Source organism: Elephantulus edwardii, unplaced genomic scaffold, assembly GCF_000299155.1.
Source record: "Elephantulus edwardii isolate Elephantulus edwardi_28Jun2011 unplaced genomic scaffold, EleEdw1.0 scaffold00078, whole genome shotgun sequence".
NCBI lineage: Eukaryota > Metazoa > Chordata > Mammalia > Macroscelidea > Macroscelididae > Elephantulus > Elephantulus edwardii.
This window is the reverse complement of record NW_006399828.1, coordinates 6158838-6180010: the sequence shown is the minus strand read 5'-3', so window position 1 is coordinate 6180010 and position 21173 is coordinate 6158838.

Here is a 21173-nt window from a genome sequence, read left to right as displayed (position 1 = left end):
CATGGATGATAACGTTGATGTCATCCCACAACTTATCTGGTCTTCAATCATTAGTATTCAAAGCTTCAAACCTATTTTTAAGATGATATTTAAATTCAGATGAGATAGATTCAAGATAATATTTTGGTTCCTTTGGACTTGTTTTCATTTTCTTCGCCTTCAATTTGAATTTGTACATGAATAATTGATGGTCTGTTCCATTATCTATACCTGGCCTGTTTTGGACTGCTGATCGATATTGAACTTCTCCAACAATTCCTTCCAAAGTTATCGTCAGTCTGATTCCTATGCAGTTCATTTGGTGAGGTCCATGTGTAAAGTCACCATTTTAGTTTTTTAATAAAAATATTTGTGATGAATAAATCATTGAACATACAAGCTATACAAAATCCAATCACTTCTGGCCTCATTTCTGCCACCAGGTCCTTACTTTTAGACTACCTTCCTTCTTTGAGTTCCATTTACCAATTATAATTAATGCATCTTGATTTCATATTTGGTCAACTTTGGATTGCAAAATTTGTCAATGATAATGAAGATCAAGCTGCAATGAAAGTATAGGCAAAAGACAAGGGTCTGGAATCAGTGAGATATCAAGTGGTATGCTTCAAATAAGAGAAGCAGCCTTGAATGTGCTCTCCAGTCTATGGCAGGATACCAGGAAAATAACTGCCTGACTGACTGAATGGAAGAGATTCATATTTGTTCTTATTCCCAAGAAGAGTGACACAACAGAGTGTGGAAATTATCAAACACTATCATTAGTATTGTCCAACTCTCTGATACATAACAAGTGATTGCAAAGACCATAGCCTATATCAGATGCACCTCAGTCTCCAGAGTGACACCATTGCTCTTCGGTACCCTGGAGAGGTCCCTAACAGCAGACTTTCTCATTGCAATACGTGTTTTTATTTCCTGGCTGCTGGTGCTAAGAGTGTTGACCATGGAGCCAAGCAGACTAAAGTTGTGAACAATCTCAGTCTCTTCACCATCCATCCTGATGCTGCCAATTGGTCCAGTGGTGAGAATCTTTGTCTTCTTGACATTGAGCCTCAATCCATACTGAAGGCTGCAGTCCTTGACCCCCTGCAGAAAGCATTTCAGGGCCTCCTCAGTTTCAGCAAGTAGGGTTGTGCCACCTGCGTAACGCAGACTGTTAATAGATCTTCCACCAATCCTGACGCCACACTTCTCCTCATAGAGCCTAGCCTCACAGATAATCTGTTCTGCATACAACTTGAAAAGGTATGGAGATAGGACACTTCCCTGGCATACACCTTTCTCAATTTTGAACCATGCAGTGTTTCCCTGCTCTGAGGACTGCCTCTTGGCCCAAGTATAGGTTTCGCATTAGAATGATCAAGTGTTTTGGGATTCCCATTCGTCTCAGATTTAGCCACAGTTTGTTATGATCCACACAGTCAAACGCCTTTGCATAATCAATGAAACACAGGTAGACATTCTTCTGATATTCCCTGTTTTCAACTAAGATCCATCTAACATCTGCTACAATATTCCTAGTACCACGCGACCTCTTCTAAACCCAGCCTGGACTTCTGGCAGTTCTCTGCTGATGTGCTGTTCCAGCTGTTTTTGGATAATCTTCAGTAGACTCTTGCTTGCGTGTGAAATCAATGATATTGTTCTATAGTTTCCACACTCTGTTGGGTCGCCCTTCTTTGGGATGGGAACAAATATAGATCTCTCCCAGTCAGTAGGCCAAGTGGTTGTTCTCCAGATTTCTTGGCACAACTTGGTGAGCACATCCAGGGCCAGGGCAGCTTCTGTTAGCTGAAATGGTATCACTCTGGAGACTGAGGTGCCTCTGATATAGGCTATGGTCTTTACAATCATTCGTAATGCATCAGAGAGTTGGACAATGACTAGGAAGGATAGAAGGAGAATTGATGCCTTTGAGCTGTGGTGCTGGAGAAGAGTACTGAATGTACCATGGACTGCCAAGAAAACAAACAGATTTATCCTGGAGAAGGCTAAACCAGGCTGCTCCTTGGAGGCAAGGATTCTGGGGCTTCGTCTGACATACTTTGGACATGTTGTAAGGAGGGCCAGGTTCTTGGAGAGGGACATCATGCTTGGGAGGGTGGAGGGACGACGTAGAAGGGGAAGACCCTCAATGAGGTGGATTGATTCAGTGATGGGGTAATCGGGATGGGTGTGTCAGAGGCAATGCGATTAGCACAGGATAGAGCAGGGTTTAGGGCTGTTGTACATAGGGTCACTATGAGTCACAAGCGACTTGATGGCACATAACAACAACATCATTAATATAACATATAAGCAAAATACTGCTGGAAATCATTAAAAAAATGGCAAGAATGGTACATAGAGAACTGCTAGAAATTCAAGTTGGACTTAGAAGAAGTGGTGGAACAATTGCTTATGTCAGATAAATCCTGACACAGTTTGGTGAGCACATCCAGGGCTGCATATATTAGATGAAAAATATCAGTTACTATTCTGTATTCATAATTCTTCCTGCCAAGAGAAGTAGCAGAGCAATTACAAGAAGTATGGCGTCAATAATGTCCCAAATGTTTTATCTACTCTGTAACTCCCTGATTTCTGACAATTTTAGTCCTTTCTTTGTTCAGTTTTCACACTCCTCTATGTCTCTTGGTTTCAGTGATTTGCTGAAAGGTCTCACAGAGATTCAGACTTGACAAGGGAATGACTCAAACAACTGTAGAGACTGGTGAGTAGTTGTTGTGCTAACTTAAAAGTTGGCTTTTCTAGCCATTATGTTAGCTCCCTCAGGTCTCCAGCTATCCTAAGTGTAGACACAGGGTCTTGCGAATTATCAACAGCTGTGGAATTAGGAAAAAGAGAAAGTCCTTCCCACACTGAGGAGCAAGACCTGAAAGAGAATGGAGTAGGACCCTGGTGAGGGTGAGACCAGAGCAAGACCCTGATGAGAACGAGACCTTAGTGAGAGTGAGACTCTTATCGGGAGACCCTGGTAATTGGTAGAGAAACTGTGGTGTTGCTGTGGAGAAACTGTGGCCACCACCTTTCCAAGCATCATGTCTCTCTCCAAAGAATAGCACCACCTAGCAATATATCCAAAGTATGTGAGGCAAAGCCTCATCATTCTTACCTCCAAAGAGCACTCTCGCTGTACCTTCTTTAAGACATATCTATTCATTTTCTTGGCCGTCCATGGAGTGTTCAGTTCTCTTCTCCAACACCACAGCTCAAATACATCAACTCTTTTTCTTTTATCCTTATTCATTATCCAGGTCTCAGACATATAGCTAGTAATAGGAGAGACCATGGCCTGAATCAGATGCATCATAGTCCTCAAACTGACATCATTCCTCAATAAGAAGATAGAGGAATGCACAGAGTCACTGTACCAGAAAGAATTGATTGACACTGAAAAATATCAGGAAGTACCATATGAACAGGAGCCAATGGTAATGAAGGAGAAAGTAGAAACTGCATTGAAGGCATTGGCAAAAATAAGGCCCCAGGAATGGATGGGATACTAATTGACTTGCTTCAATTAACAGATGCAAACTTAGATGCACTCACCAGTCTATTCCAGGAAATTTGGAGGACAGTTATCTGACCAATGCATTAGATGAGGTCTATATTTGTTCCTATTCCCAAGAAGGGTAATCCAACAGAATGTGAAATTTATCAAACAATATCGTTGATATCACATGCTAGCAAAATACTGCTTGAAGATCATTCAAAAACATCTGGGACAGTACATAGATAGGGAATTGCCAGAAGTTCAAGTAGGATTTAGAAGAGGCTGTGACTCAAGAGACATCATTGCTGATGTCCGATGGATCCTGGCTGAAAGTACGAAATACCAGAAGCATGTCTATTTGTGCTTTATTGACCATACAAAGGCATTTAGCTGTATGAATCATGACAAGTTGTGGCTGATATTGAGAAGAAAGGTAATCTCAGAGTACTTGATTGTGCTCATGAGAAACCTATACCTGGACGAGGAGACTGTTGTGTGAACAGAGAATGGGGAGCACTGCATGGTTTTAACTTGGGAAGGGAGTGTTAGGGGTGTAATCTGTCTCCATACCTGTCCGATATATATGCTGAGCAAATTATCTGAGAAGCTGGACTCTATGAAGAAGAGTGTGGCATCAGGATTGGAGGGAGACTCATCCATAATCTGTGTTATGCAGATAACACAGACTTGCTGAAAATGAGAAGGATTTGAAGCATTTGTTGCAGAAGATCAAGGAATGCAGTGTTCAGTATGGACTGTGTCTCAATATCAAGAAAAAAAGACTTACCACTGGACCAACAGGCAGTGTCACGATGAAGGAGATTGAAACTGTCAATAGCCTCATCTTGCTGGGATACACAATTAACACTCTTGGTACGAGAAGTCAGGAAATAAGGAGACACATTGCAATGGAAAAATCTGCAGTTTGTGACTGACATCATTAGTCCTTAATAATTTGGAGCAGTCCCTAACTGTAGACTTTTCAGTGTAATACCTCTCCTGATTTCCTGACTGCTAGTACCAAGTATGTTAATTGTGGATCCAAGTAAGATGAAGTTGTTGACAATTTCAACCTTCTATATATTTGATGATAAAATAAAAGTCTACTGAGTTAATTCTGTTAACAAAAATTACCATTTGTCCTTTTCTCCTTGAAAGTTCTGTTGGCCCACTGCTAAGGAGATGCACTGACAACCCAAAGGTAGGCCATTCCAATCTTCTGCTTTCTCTTGGGAGAAAGATGGATAATCTTCTTGCTTGCAATATACAGGTTTCTGAAAAACCACTGGAGGGTCAGCTGTGAGTAATTTTCAACTCAAAGGCACATAACAACAACAACTCTAGTTCAACAGTAGGTATGATACATAGACATCTCTGAAATCAAGCTTAACTGAGGGAGTTCTGGTGGCCAGCAGGTGAAGTATGCCCTCTGAGTCCAAAGGCAGGGTGATGCTTCCCTGTGGGAGAAAGATGGTCGATGCCACAAAATCAGAACAGTCGTGAATTTGTAAAATGTGCATGTACTGGAACAATTACAGCTTGAAACCCTGGAATGGGTGAATTGGGAGAGTCATAGTGAGCCCTTTTAGGAGCCTGAAGTAAAAGACTGGATTATCACCAGGACGGTGGAGAGCACATTTAGGGAGGCCTAATCAGGTATCATGTTTGAGCTGGGCACCATTATTTCAGACTCTATTGGTCAAGAGATTTGATTGCTATACAACATATACAGTACCTTTGTTTACAAAGAGGGAAATTCCATTTCCCCCTTAGTAGGGCATTCACCCATACTATTTCTGTTCTAATATATCCACATTTTACAAATTCAATTCTGTTTAAGATTTACTAAACTGTCTTGTGACTGAATCAGAAAGGACAGATTTGAAGGCACACTTAGAAATTCATTGCTTACTTTTTGCATCTATATGGAGGATTTCATAGGCCTCAACTATAATAAGCCGCTTATTCAATATGCTAATTTTTAAAACGCTGTTCATAAAGAGACTACTTTCTTCTGGTAAACCCCAGGCTTTAATAATATGTCCTTGGAGTTAATTCTGTAAATGCAGTGCTAAAGTTCAACATGGTAATCCAGGCTGTTTAATTAGCTCACAGCTGTACTGCTGGGATAACATTTCTTTGAGCTCTGGTTCAGAGTTCAGTGGTCATATTAAGCTTTCTTAAAGAATTGCTTGTCTTATTTTCAGGGGAAAATGATATGTTCTCTTGTTTAATAATTACTCAGAAACATTTGCTAGTTGTCTTGCTATGTCTGCATAGCCATTGACTTGTCCATAATGTGAGCTGTCCTGGCAGTCTCTAGATGTGGGGAATCATAAAGAATTTTTAGAAAAAGTAATCATCATTAGCTTAACAATTATGTATAAGAACTGAACCAAGCCCACTGCTGTGGAGTCAAGCTTGACTCATGGCAACCCTTCACTGTGTTTCCAGGGCTATAAATCCTTTTATTGCAGGAGCCTGCCTCATCTTTTCCCTGAAAAGTGGCTGGTTGCTTCGAACTGCCAGTGTTAAGGTTCAGCAACCACACACACAACTCACTATTCTACCAGGATTCCCTTAATGTTATACAAACCACATAGAGAGATACAAAAATGGAGTAAAATAAATTTCTTTACTATTTCTAAATTCTTTTCCTTAAATGAAAAAAAAAATCCCCCTTTTAAACCTCTATACATTTTAACTATATTTTCTATATTTACAATAATTTTATCATAGTATAGCTGATTGTTTAAAGAAGCACATGCTTCAGGGTATTATTGTTTCTTTTATAGACCAGTATATTATTTGGCTGAAAGGTAACTCCTGGAAGTAGCTTCAATTCCAGGTTAAAAGGGATCTTAGAATGATAGTATCAGGAGTTCCTCTAGGCTCTGTTAGTTTTATAAGTTTGCTTTTTATTTGAATTTGAGTTTCTCTCTACATTATTTTCCCATTTTAAATAGGCCAAGATTTCATTGATATTTTTTCCACCTGTATTCATAAGGAATATTGAACTGTAATTTTGATGCTGTTGTGATGTGTATATGACTTTGGTATCAAGATTCTAACTGGCTTCATAGAATGAATTATGGATTATTTCTTTCCTTCTCTATGTTCTGAAATAGTTTTGATCAATTTCACCTCAACCAAATGCTTGCTGGAATTCATTAAGGGCTTGGATTTATTTTTATGACATCTCCCATATCTTCTTTTTTTGGTGGGTCTCTATCTTTTTAGTGCTCTTTCTCTCATTGCCACTGACTCAGAACTGATTCATAGCTGAGCCTCCCATTGGTTTTCAGCAGCTGAAAATCACACAGGAGGAGAATGAACATCTTTTTCCCACACAGCAGGTAGTAGACCCACCTTTGGGTTGGCAGTACAACCAAACCACTAGAACTCACTTGAAAAACTCATTGCTTTCAAGTTGGAATTGACCACTGGCTGACCCTCCAGCAGCCTGCAGAGGCTATAAATCACATGAGCTTATTATAACTTGAAATTGCCTTGACTTCCTCTCTGTATGGAATTTCTTTTCCTACATTTTTCATTCCCCGTTTTTATTTGAAATTGTTACAGCTTAATACTTCCGTAAAAAGTTTTGTAGATTTTTTTTTTCTTTGTACACTTGTGACTTCTTTATCAAGGAAACTCTGGTGGCTAAGGGAGGTCTGGTGGCTAAGGGTAGGTTGTTGTTGTTAGATATCTTTGAGCTGACTCTAACTCATAGCAACCCAATGAAGGACAGATCTGAACCCTTTGCTATCCTGCGTTACCCTTATCATCTCAAACATATTTGAGCTCATTGCTGCAGTCACTATGTCATTCCATTTGGTTGAGGGTCTTCATCTCTTTCACTGTTTTTTTCACCTTTCCAAGCATGATATCATTCTCCAAGGAACAGCCTTTCTTAACGACAAACCCAAAATACAATATGAAGCTTTGTCATCTCTACTTCCAAGGAGTATTCTGGCATGCTTTGCCCAAGACTTGCCTGTTTGTTCATTTGTCAGTCAATGGGATATTCAGTACACTTCTCCAGCACCACAGCTCAAAGGCATCAATTCTTCTGTTATCCTTATTCATCATCAGCTTTCAGATACATAACATATGATTGAAAAGACCATGTCCTGAATTAAGCACATCTTAATTTTAAAATTGATATCATTGTTCCTCAGTAACTTGGAGAGGTCCCTGAGAGCAGACTTTTCCAGTGCAATATGTCTCATGATCTCTTGACTGACAGCACCAAGGGTGTTGATTGTGGATCCAAGTAAGATGAAAAAGGAAATGTACTGGCAGCACAAATGTATACTGTTTGAATTGATCAGTTGCTTCACAGGAGAAAAAAATGAGTGATCTCCTCTTATATGATTTGCTGCCTCAGAAAGCCTGATAGAGGAGCAGCTATTCATCTGTCAGTACCCAGCAAATAAACAACTGGTGCTCTAGTGGGTAAGGAGCTGTGCTGACAACCCAAAGGTATTTAGTTTGAATCCATCAGCTACTCCACAATAGATATATGGGTAATTTCATCCTGTGAGATTTTCCAACTCTGAAAACCTACTGGAGGATCAGGTAGGAGTCAGCTCCTACTTGATAGCAATGAGTGAGTGAGATTGCTGTATCAATGTTGGTATCAGGGTGATGCTGCTGTGTGTCTTTATCTCAGGTTGTTATTTCATGTTAATTCTCTAGCCAAAGTAGTCATTTCACAATTTGACAAATCCTTTCCCATTTTCATCTAAGTTTTATGTAGTGTTTTAAATTCTCTGAATTTCTGCTTTTATGGAAATATCATGGCTTCATTATCATTTTTGAAAGCTAATTTTGCTAGGTATATGATTTTTGATTAGCAATTCTTTTCTTTGAGAGCTTTATATGTGTCATCTTATTGCCTTTCTTGAATACATTGTTTCTGACAAGAAACCAGCATTTATTCTCACTGATGTCACTTTCTTTGTAAATAATATTTCCTTTATCATGAGCTGTTTTTAGAATTATTCCTTTGTCTTTGGTTTTAGAAAGGTTGATTACTATAGATCTTCATTTATTTTTCTTGGAGTCCATTCTGGGGATTGTTAAGCTACATGCCCATAATCTTCCAAATTTGAGAAAATTTCTGACAATAAATCTTCAAAAATTCTCTATGCATTTTTTGTCTGTTCTTCTTCTGGAATTTTCATACAAAATTATGATTCTTGACATTGTCAACTTAAATCTCTAACCTAATTTTTTCGTTCTTTTTTCCTCTTCAAATAAGTTATCAGAAAATTTGTCTACTTTTTCATTTGTTCCTTTTTCTGTTGTTTTATTCATATTTCTGTGTCCTTCCATTCCATTTCTGGTATTTTACTGTTAATCTTCTTAATTACTATTTGATGTTTTGATCTAGTTCCTAATTGTTGTTGCTATTGTTATGTGCCGTCGAGTCACTTGTGACTCATAGTGACCCTATGTACAACAGCCCTAAACTCTGCTCTGTCCTATGCCAATCGCACCGTCTCCAATACACCCATCCCGATTACCGCAGTCACTGAATCAATCCACCTCATAGAGGGCCTTCCCCTCCTGTGCTGTCCCTCCAAACTCCCAAGCATGATGTCCCTCTCCAAGGACCTGTCCCTCCTTACAACATGTCCAAAGTATGTTAGACGGAGCCTCAGAATACTTGCCTCCAAGAAGTCGCCTGGTTTGACCCTTTCCAGGATGAATCCGTTTGTTTTCTTAGCAGTCCATGGTAGCTTCAATACTCATCTCCAGCACCACAGCTCAAAGGCATCAATTCTTCTATCCTCCTTAGTCATTGTCCAACTCTGTGATGCATAACAAGTGATAGCAAAGACCATGGCCTGTATCAGACATACCTTAGTCTCCAGAGAGACACCATTGCTCTTCAGTACTTTGGAGAGGTTCCTAACAGCAGACTTTCCCATGGCAATACGTCTTTTAATTTCCTGGCTACTGATGCCGCGAGTGTTGACTGTGGAGCCAAGCAAACTAAAGCTGTGAACAATCTCAATCTCTTCACCATCCATCCTGATGCTGCCAATTGGCCCAGTGGTGAGAATCTTTGTCTTCTTGATATTGAGCCTTAATCCATATTGGATGCTGCAGTCCTTGACCCTCTGTAGCAATCGCTTCAGGTCCTCCTCAGTTTTAGCAAGCAGGGTTGTATCATCTGCATATCGCAGACTGTTAATAGATCTTCCACCAATCTTGACCCCTCATTTCTCCTCATAGAGCCCAGCCCCCCCGGATAATCTTCTGCATACAGGTTGAAAAGATATGGAGACAGGACACATCCCTGGTGTATGCCCTTCCCAATTTTGAACTATGCAGTGTTTCCTTGCTCTGTTCTGACTACTGCCTCTTGGTCCAAGTATAGGTTTCTCATTAGCATGATCTGGGATTTCCATTCTTCTCAGAATCAGCCACAGTTTGTTATGATCCACACAGTCAAACACCTTTGCATAATCAATGAAACACAGGTAGACATTCTTCTGGTATTCCCTGCTTTCAGCTAAGATCGATCTAACATCTGCTACAATGTCCCTAGTACCACACGACCCCTTCTAAACCCAGCCTGGACTTCCGGCAGTTCTCTGCTGATGTGCTGTTCCAGCTGTTTTTGGATAATCTTCAGTAGACTCTTGCTTGCGTGTGAAATCAATGATATTGTTCTATAGTTTCCACACTCTGTTGGGTCGCCCTTCTTTGGGATGGGAACAAATATAGATCTCTTCCAGTCAGTTGGCCAAGTGGTTGTTCTCCAGATTTCTTGGCACAACTTGGTGAGCACATCCAGGGCGACATCAGCTATCTTACTTCAATTGGTATACCATCTATTCCTGGGGCCTTATTTTTTGCTATTTACTTCAAAGCAGCTTGAACTTCTTCCTTCATCACCATAGGCTCTTGCTCATATGTTGTTTAATGAAATTCTTCTGTGTCTGCCAATTCCTTTCAATACAGTGACTCAGTATATCCTTTCCATCTTCTTTTAATACTTCCTGCATCATTTAATATGGGAGTACTTGCTACCTATAATTAACTGAACAGGACAACAATGATCAAGAGCAAGAGGACAGACAAGGCAGATACAGTCCATACCACTGTTAGACATTGGTCAGGTGACTTCAAGTAGGCACTGCTTCTCTCTGGGTAAGTATGGTGACAATGGCATGGGAGAAGTGTGGAAATGGATACTGTCTTTGTTAGATGAATGTATACTGTCATTTGCCATGTGGTTAAGGTGACAGGCAGAAAGTATATGCACCATAACTTATACAGGAGTATATGCTTCTTTTTATTTGATGGGAAAAGCAGCAGGTAGTGGGTGATTGTGAGCCACATGCCCTGCCAGTCATTGATCCATTGGTGCAGACATTTGCAAAATTTCACTATTTCTTACACAGAATTGAAGTTACCTTCTTCTACTTTTCATCTGGGGCTAGTGCTTGCTTTGTTGGAAGATGATCACAAGACACCAGACCAGCTACCAGAATATCTGAAATCCCTAAGAAGCCTTGTTGTTGTTGTTAAGTTTCATCGAGTGGTAGGTGACTCATAGTGACTCTATGAACAAAAGACTTGGACACTTGTATAACTTTCGTCCTTTCTCCAGGTTCGTAGGGTTTCCAGAGGCAAGCTATTTCGGAAGTGGATGCCACTCTTGCTTCCAAGCTTGTTTTAATCGGGGAGCTCCACCAAATACTGTCCACCATGGGTAGCAATTCTTACATTTGACTCATCAGTGTCACAGTGTTCAGCTTCACACAGCAATGATGAGTTACCTCTGTACAGCAAGTGAACAGACCAGGGCTATATGATCTTGAAGAATGTTTCACCAAAAACAATGAAAAACAGGCCTGAGGATCGCAGATTAGAGTCACCCACCTTTGGCTTAGTAGCATCACTTTCTGTCCTCTAGGCCAACTGATCTCTCTCTATGCTGTCGTTGTTGTTAAGTGCCTTCGAATCATAGGCAACTTGTAGTGACTCTATGAACAAAATACCTGGACACTTGTATAATTTTTATCCTTTCTCTAGGTTCATAGGGTTTCCGGAGGCAAGCTATTTCGGAAGTAGATTCCACTCCTGCTTCCAAACTTGTTTTAAAATTGAGGAACTCCATCAAACACTGTCCACCATGGGTAACCATTCTCACATTTGACACATCAGTGTCACAGTATTCAGCTTCACGGCAACCTCGAGTTACCTCTGTATGGCAAGTGGACAGACCAGGGCTATACTATCTTGAAGAATGTTTCACCAAAAACTATTTTCATTCAGCATCTCCTTTACAGCAGGTATTTGATCTAATCTTTCATTCTTTTGGTGCTTATGGCTCGTTCCAAGATTGTAAACTGCATTTGTTTCACCCCGTTTCCTGGGTTTTTGCCACAAGCGGATAGCCACCATTTTGGCCCATCCTCCACCTTGATGATATTTTCACAGAAAATAAAAATTTAGTCTATACCCACTGAATCTCATTAGATTCTCTGCATGTTCTTTTTTTTATTATTTTTTATTATTTTGTGTGCGTGTACTGTCAAATCAGATCTGACTGGTACAGGAGGATATTGCGTCTCCTTCTCCGGCAGAGCATCTGGTGGATTCGAACCATGTTCCTCTGGGATTGCAGTGCATCTCTGCATGTTCTTGTCCCAAGGATTTTGTAAACACTCTAATGCAGCAGCTAATAATGATTAAGTTTTTACTTTATGACAAATATTTTTTTCAGGCACTTTAAATGTGTCAGCTCATTTATTCCTCAGAATATATTATTGATTTACAGGTGAACAAAAATAGATATAAAAAAATTAACTTGGTCAAACTGTCCTGTTAATAAGAGCCAAATACTGGTTCCAGGACCTGAGCTTTCAACCAATAAGCTGTGTATAGCTAGCTCATTATTTTGTTAGAAGTAAATAAGGAAGTTGAAATAAAACTGCTGTTAAAGCAAAACAGGCCTTGAATTTTACATGTGTATCAGCAATACTTAATAGTAATTATTCATGTATAAATGTAGTAGAAGGTAAATAGAAATAATAGTGACAATTTGCCTTTACATCCTAAAGCAATTTCTGGAATTAGAGATAAAGAGACGAGAAAAAACAAGAAAAAAAGTTATAGAGCCACATTGTAAGTCAGTAGCTGTCACCAATGAGAAAGACAATTGTGAAAGTAATTGTTTGCTTATACTTTTCAACAGAGCTCTTGAAATTATGTTTGCATTATATGTATGTGTGTATATGTTGTTGTTGTTGTTGTATACCATAGAGTAGGAACCGACCCATAGCTGATCCCTCAGTGGGTTTTCAGAGGCAGTTAATCACACAGGATGAGACTGCCCATCATTCTGTCATGGAGCAACTGGTGGCCTTGAATCGCGTGCCTTTGGGATTGCAACACAGCTTCTTCCTACTAGACCACCAGAGCATATATAAACACATATATATTACTTTAAGATAAATTCATTAACAAGCTCTGAAAAACTAAGACCTTACTCAAGTATTGATGGAAAACAAAGTAATCCTATTTTTGTTAAGTATTTTATTGTTATTGTTATTATGTACCATTGAGTTGCCTGTGACTCATAGCGGCCCTGTGTACAACAGCCCTAAACCCCACTCTATTCCTTGCCAATTTTATTGTCTCCAACACGCCTATCCCTGTTACCCCAGTGACTGAATCAAGCCATCTCATCAAAGGTCTTCCTCTCCAGTGCTGTCCTTCCACCCTCCCAAGCATGACATCCCTCTCCAAGGACTGATCCCATCTTGCAAGATGTCCAAAGATATCAGACTGAGTTACGTATTTTTTTTTCATTTTGATTGAAATGTCTATTGATTAACATCTTAAACAGAAAGATATTTATTTATCTATTTATTTATTTATTTATTTATTTTCTAAATATAGCTCAAAAATATTAAACAAAAGTATATGAAAATGTTTTCACATTAGTCTGGTTCCCCATATCCAGAACAGGCTCATACAATGACAAGTCAAAAGCAGGGGAAATACCAGAATCCTGGGTAGTAAGAAAAGTTATGTAGAATTAATACATATGAGAATAATAAGATGATAATAATAATAATAAGAGGGGAGAATACAACTATTATGGTTGAACCAGCAGCTATCTGCACTTTAAAATGAACAAACCTGTTTTTACTTCCATCTCATTGAGATGTAATCATTTACCCATCAAAGATCTGAAGAAATAGAAACACTTTTCTTGTCATTCAGACATGCTAAAATTTGCAAACTTCTGCATTAGTTTAAGGAAGGTTTCCTAAGTGGTTATATATCACCATAGTTTGGGCTGCTAGGAAATAAATCTTTCAAAAATCCCAATGCTGTAGAGAATATTAAGGCATTAGGTATATAATTTTTTTTAAATTCTAACAATATGCAAATACATAATGCAGAAAGTGACAGATATCTGTAATCATACATGACCATAATCAGAGGAAGTAGTTGCTATATTTATTCACCATTCTTGTGCAACTAATGCATTCTCATGCTTATCTATATCTCATATTTTTTATACCTAGTATTTTTAAAATGTGATGATAAATGCTGAATGTAGAAGATAGTAGAGGAAAAGTACAAAAAATATATGAGAGAAAAGTACAAAAAATACATATTACATATATAAGTATATTAGCATATATATGCTAATATATATATAGAGATACACCTGGCTTTACTGTCTAAACTCTTGTAGGTGGAAAAAAATAATTTTGAATATTTTTGTTTACAATAGTAAAAGATCGATCTCTCTCTCTCTCTCTCCCTCATTGCTGTCAAGTCAGAACCAACCTATATCTCACCCTCCACTGGGTTTCTGAGGCTACAAATTGTACTGGAGGAGATTACCCATCTGTTTTCTGCTGAACCGCTAGTAGATTTGAACTGTCAGAGGGCAAGTCCTTCTGATCAGCAGCATTATTCTCTACAGACATTACTACTAATAATAAATAGTAAATGTTGTTATTGTGTACCATTAAGTCAGAACTGACTCATAGATGACCCTCCAGGAGGTTTCAGAGGCAATAAATTGTATGAGAAGAGATTCTCATCTTTCTCCCAAGGAACAGCTGATAGATTTGAACTGCGTGCCTTTTGGTTGACAGCATAACTCCTTACCACTTAAGCTTCCAGAGCTCAAATTATAGTAAAGAATAAGTTCTGAAAATCTGGAATGGATAGCTAATGCACAGAAATAAGAAGAATATGAAGTCATTATCTACATAGAACATTATATTATTTTTTAAAAATACAAAAATGATTTATTAAGGATACTGAGAATAAATATCACAAATAGAATGAGATGGTAAAAGGTTCACCAAACAAGTAAACAATGGTGACAAGAAAGCAAGCTATATCACATATAAGAAAATGGGAATAAACCCATAGCAATCATTGGTTAGAAAAACCCACTTCCATCGAGTCATTTCCAACTTCTAGTAACTCTAAATCAGGTTTATGAGGCTTGAATCTTTGCAAAAGGAAAGTGCCCATCTTACTACTTAAGAGCAAAAGCAATCTGATCTATTGCATATTGTGTCACCAGAACTCCTTTTAGTTAGTATCTTGTTGGTATTATTAGGTATCGTGGAGTCAGAATCTATCATCCATAGCTGACTCTCTAGGAAGTTTTCAAAGGCAGTAAATCATGAGGGAGAAGATTCCTTATCTTTCTCCAGCAAGAGCAGCTTCTGTATAAATACATTATTATACCTGTAATGGTTGCCAAAGAGAATTTAAATTACCAACTCAAAATTATTAAATCTTGACTTTTTGACAGAATTAGTGATGGAAAAACACTTTTGAAGTTCTATAAGCAAGACTAAGTTGTGCCAAGAATTCTGGAGAACAACGACCTGGCCAACTGACTGGAAGAGATCTATATTTGTTTCCATTCCAAAGAAAGGTGATCCAATAGAGTGTGGAAATTATTAAACAGTATCATTGATATCATGTGCAAGCAAGATTCTCCTGAAGATTATCCAAAAACAACTGGAACAGTACATCAACAGAGGAGTGCCAGCTGGGTTTAGAAGAGGCCATGGCACTAGGGATATATTACAGCTAATGTCAAATGGATCTTGGCTGAAAGCAGAGAGTACCAGTGGAAAGTCTGTGTTTCATCGATTATGCAAAGGAATTTGACTGTGTGGATAACAACAAACTGTGGCTGACTCTGAGAAGAATGGGAATCCCAGAACACTTGATTGTGCTTATGCAAAACCTATACTTGGACCAGGAGACAGTTGTCAGAACAAAGCAAGGAAACACTGCATGGTTCAAAATTAGGAAGGGTGTGCACCAAGAATGTGTCCTATCTCAATATATTTTCAATCTATACACAGAACAGACTATGTGGGAGGCTGGGCTCTACAAGGAGAAATGTGGCATCAGGATTGGAGGTAGACTTATCAACAATCTATGTTATGAAAATGACACAACCCCGCTTGCTGAAATTGAGGAAGACCTAAAGCACCTGCTGCAGAGGGTCAAGGGCTGCAGCCTTCAATATGGATTAAAGCTCAACATCAAGAAAACAAAGATTCTCACCACTGGGCCGACTCGCAGCATTATGATAGATGGTGAAGAGATTGAGATTATTAACAGCTTCAGTTTGCTTGGCTCCACAGTCAATACTCTTGGTACTCTTGGTACTAGCAGCCAGGAAATCAAGAGACACGTTGCATTGGGAAAGTCTGCTGTCAGAAATCTCTCCGAAGTACTAAAAAGCAATGATTTCAGTCTGTAGACTAAGGTGCACCTGATACAGGCATGGTCTTTGCAATTACTTGCTATGCATCATAAAGCTGGACAATGACCAGGAATGATAGGAGAATTGATGCTTTTGAGCTGTGGTGCTGCAGAAAAGTATTGACTATATCATGGACTTCTGGGAGAAAAAACAAGTTCATCGTAGAAAGGGTGAAGCCGGGCTACTCCTTGGAGGCAAGGATTCTGAAGCTTTGTCTGAGATACTTTGGACATGCTGCAAGGCCAATTCAGTCCTTGAAGAGAGATGTCATGCTTGGCAGGGTAGAGGGACAACACAGGAGAGGAAGACCCTCAATGAGGTGGATTGAATCAGTGACTGGAGTAAAAGGGATAGGTGTGTCAGAGACAATAATATTGGCACAGAATAGAGCAGGGCTGAGGGCTGTAGTACATTGGGTCACTATGAGTCGCAGGTGACTTGACAGCATATAACAACAACAACAACAACATAAGTAAGACACTATAACAATGTCATTAGTTGGGCCTTGAGAAAGAATTGTTTTTAACATGCAAACAGCATTTGAGAGATGCAATTATAAAAAAATTAATAAAATACTTAACTCTAAATGCTGGGATCAAGTGTGATGATGTTGTTGTTATTATTTGCCATCGAGTCACCCATGACCCATAGTGACCTTATGTACTTTCCTATCCTGAGCCAGTCTCACTGACTCCGACATACCTAATCCCATTGCCCTAGTTACCCAGTCAATCCATCTCGTTCAAGATCTTCCTTTCCTGCACTGTCCCTCCACACTTCCAAGCATTATGTCATTCTTCAAGGAGTGGTCCCTCCTGGCCACATGCCCAAAGTATGTGAGACAGAGATTCAAAATCCTAGACTCCAAGGAGGACCTTGAATTCAGTCTCGCCAAGACAGACTTATTGTTCTCTTGGCAGTCCGTGGTATGCTCAATACTCTTCTCCAGTACCAAAACTCAAAGGCATCAATTCTTCTGTCATCCTTAGTTATTTTCCAGCTCTCTGCTGCATAGCAAGTAATTGTGAAGACCGTGGACTGGATCAGGCCCACCTGGATCAATGTGGTGATAGCAGAACATTAAAACAAGAGAGATAATTTGGAACTGGGAAAGGCAAAAATAAAAAAGAGTTAAAACTCTGGGCAAATCTAGATAGTAAACCACCAGGACATTTTTCAGAAACACACATAAAGAAATGAAGTTTAACATGAGAGTCAGTGGAGTTAGAAACTAAGCAACGGGCAGGCAGAAGGGAATATAAATTATAAATAGATATGAGAAGTAAGTCAAATCATTGGACCAGAAGCTGGAAGGTGAACAAATGATTAATAACAAGACATACTTATTAGAGTTCAGGGCAAACAGTGAGAATTCAGAGGACACAGTTTCTGGAAGAGAAAAGTGATGAAAAGCATAAAAACTGGATTGATGGCCTGGAATAAGAAAAGTCACAGTAGCCAGGGGAGAAGAGCAAGAAGAATTTGAATCAGTGACAAGCTCCAGAAAGCTCTTTACTGTTACCATAAACAAAAGATCTTGGCATTTCCAGGTCTCCAGAGCAGAAATAGTAATCTGACCAGCTACAATTTATAGCTAGGTTTCAAGGTAATAATAACTTCTCAGGGTTTGGTTGTTTGTTTGTTTTTTTCCTGCCAAATGTCAAAGTTTGTGCTCCTTCCCTCTTTCTCACCACAAACAGCTCCTTTCCTGTCATTATCAGTCCTCTCTCTAGAAATCTATTTATTGTCTAACGATGATCTGCAATTGCATCATCTCTTGCAATTCATTCACTTGCTTATTCCCACTTTGATGACATTTACCTGCATGTTAGGCAACTCAGCTCAACCCAGTGAGCTATTTTTCTTAAACAAGTCATTTCAGCCATGCGCCAATGCATTTTCCTTAATAGCTGAAGCAGATTCTCTTCTTTTCTGAGACTTTTCAAAACTTGGTCCACTACTATTTGAAACTTGAATCTCTTAATCTGAATCAAAAGTTTCCCTCTTCCATTACTGTCTGTGTATTTCAAGAAGAGGAGGTTTTCAATATTTGTCCCTTTCCCTTTTTGAAGTCTTGGTTCTTCAAGTGCTGGGGACAGAAAAAAAGAGTAAAGGGAAAAGCCTCCTTTTTTGGCTAGACTTCATTCCAATCCCCTTTGGCTGCTGACATTTTTAGCAGTAGATATCAGAACATGGACTTTTTTTGGTGATACATGTGGAACTTTGTGGAAGAATCCAGTAAGGTCCTCTATCAGTTTCCTGTCCTGGAAGATAGATTCCCTGCCACACTCTTGTCCTTTCAACTTGCATCCCCAACCTCATCTGTTTACTGAAGTATCCCTTTATAGGATGATCTGACCTTCCAAATGGTCCCACTTGCAAATTAGACATCCATTCTGAGTCAATTGGTAGGTGAGTAAACCGCTCTACTATAGCTCCCTCCCCGGCAGCCCTCTTTACTTTGCTTAGATAAAAGGTGTTGATCAACACATCTGCTGCCTGTACAAACATCCATCCAGGGAATGCAACAATAACTCCCAGCTTTTATAAGTGATTGTAGCTCTCATTGTTTGGAGTCTGGTGAAATTGCCTTTCAAGAGAGAATACTGCATACCACCCAAGGCCAATAATTCTTTCATCACCCCCTTATTCCCACCCCTCCTTTAAAAATAAAATGATGGAGTGACTAACGAAGTTAACACAGCTGAGTTGTTCTTAATAAGTCTTATAAAGAACTTAATAAGTCCAGTGTCTGATGGCTCTATTTAGATGTAGGTTGTTTACTGTCCTCTTTTCCTTTAATTGGGCCCTCATTTCAAATTCTTCGACAACAATAACAAATCATTCAAAATTCAAGTACATGATGTTGTTCTCATCAACGTATTGCCAACCAAGAAACAAGCAAACCAAAAACCAAAAGCAAAAGTCCCTTTTCCTTTTGGAGAACTCTCTTGGCACAGTAGGTGAACTGGCAGTTTGAGCACACTATTTGTTTTACAGGAGAAAGACTCCTCCCATTGAGATTTATAGCCTCAGACACCCAACAGAGGATCACCACGAGTCAGAGTCAACATGGGAGCAGATATTTCTCTTTTTTTAATTAAATTTTATTAATTTTAATGAACATGAGATTTTGGGTTTTTATTCATTGTTGCACTATTTTCTTTACCCTCCCCCCCATTCGTTCCTCTTTCTCTCCCCTCCCTTGAAAGTCTGTTTTAATTGTCCCATTGCCACAGTTCTTGTCAAAGCCAGTTCTGAGGTGGATCCCCTTATACATTAGGGATTTTATTTTAAGCACCTATTGCATGCCAAACTTATCCACTGGAGCTGAATTTGCTGTTGTTTAGCATAACTTCCTCATCACAGCCAACATACAAGCTGATGCTATGATTTGATGTCGAGGTATGAATGCATACTGAAAGCTGTAGTCTTTAATCTTTCTCAGGAATCACTTTGCTTTCAGCAAGCTGAACTGTGTTATATGCATACTGTAGTTGTTAGCCTTCTTCCAATCCTAATGTCATATAATCTATCTAGCTTTCCATGTACTATTCTTCTTAGTCTATAGAAAATTCTGCTGATTTTTATAAAGGGATATTGGGATATGCATACACCAGGAATGGTGGAGCAGAAATCTAGGAGCCTCAATTCTTGATTATCTATTGAGCAGCTGAATAGACTACAGTCTCATCTTTGGTAATTTTTTATAAGAATTATTGTTGTTGTTAAGTGCTATCGAGTGGTAGACAACTCACAGGAACCCTATGAACAAAAGAACTGAACACTCGTATAACTTTCATCATTTCTCCAAGTCCACAGGGTTACCAGAGGCAAGCTATTTCATAAGTTGATGTCACTCCTGCTTCCAAGTTTGTTTAATCAGGAAGCTCCACCAAACTATGTCCACCATAGGTAACCATTATAGCATTTGGCACATCAGTGTCACAGTGTTTAGCATCACAGCAACCACGAATTACCTCTGTACAGCAAATGGACAGACCAGTGCTATGCCACTTAGAAGAATAGTCAACCCTATTTACTGATGTGTCAAATGCGTTAATGGTTATCCATGGTGGACAGTGTTTGGTGGAGCTCCCCGTTTAAAACAAGCTTGGAAGCAGGAGTGGCATTCACTTCCATAATAGCTTGCCTCCAGAAACCCTATGAACCTGGAGAAAGGATGAAAGTCACACAAGTGTTGAGGACTTTCGTTCATAGGGTCTCTATGAGTCGCCTACGACTCAACAGCACGTAACGATAACATTTTCTAAGACACAATTTGTGTGGCTCTGGGTTACTTGCAGGCAAAAGAATGTCTAATTGATCTAGTATATTTAAGATTTCACTTGCTGAAAAGAGGCTTAGGTTTTATTAGTTGAATTGAATTATGGTTAAACTTAATGAGTTTTAACTGGATATCATATAGTATTTCAGAGGAAACATTCTGTTCTGAGATAACAATCTATTTTACCAAGTAAAAAGGTATACTCTCGTTTGCAATATATTTACCTGGTTATACATCATTGATAACGTCAATCTTTCTCCAATCATGATGTTCCATACTGGACCAATCGTGAGGATTTTTGTTTTCTTGATGTTCGGGAGGGGAAGACCCTTTGTGAGGTGGATTGATTCAGTGACTGGGGCAATCAGGGTGGGTGTGTCAGAGAAAGTGTGATTGGCATAGCAGAGAGGAAGGTTTAGGGCTGTTGTACATAGGGTCACTATGAGTCACAAGCGACTCGACTTCACATAACCACAACAACATATTCCAAGTAGTAGAATAGCTGGGTCATATGGAATTTCTATGTTCAGCTTTTTGAGGAAGTGTCAAACTGCCTTCCAGAATGGTTGTACCATTTTAGAATACCACTAACAATG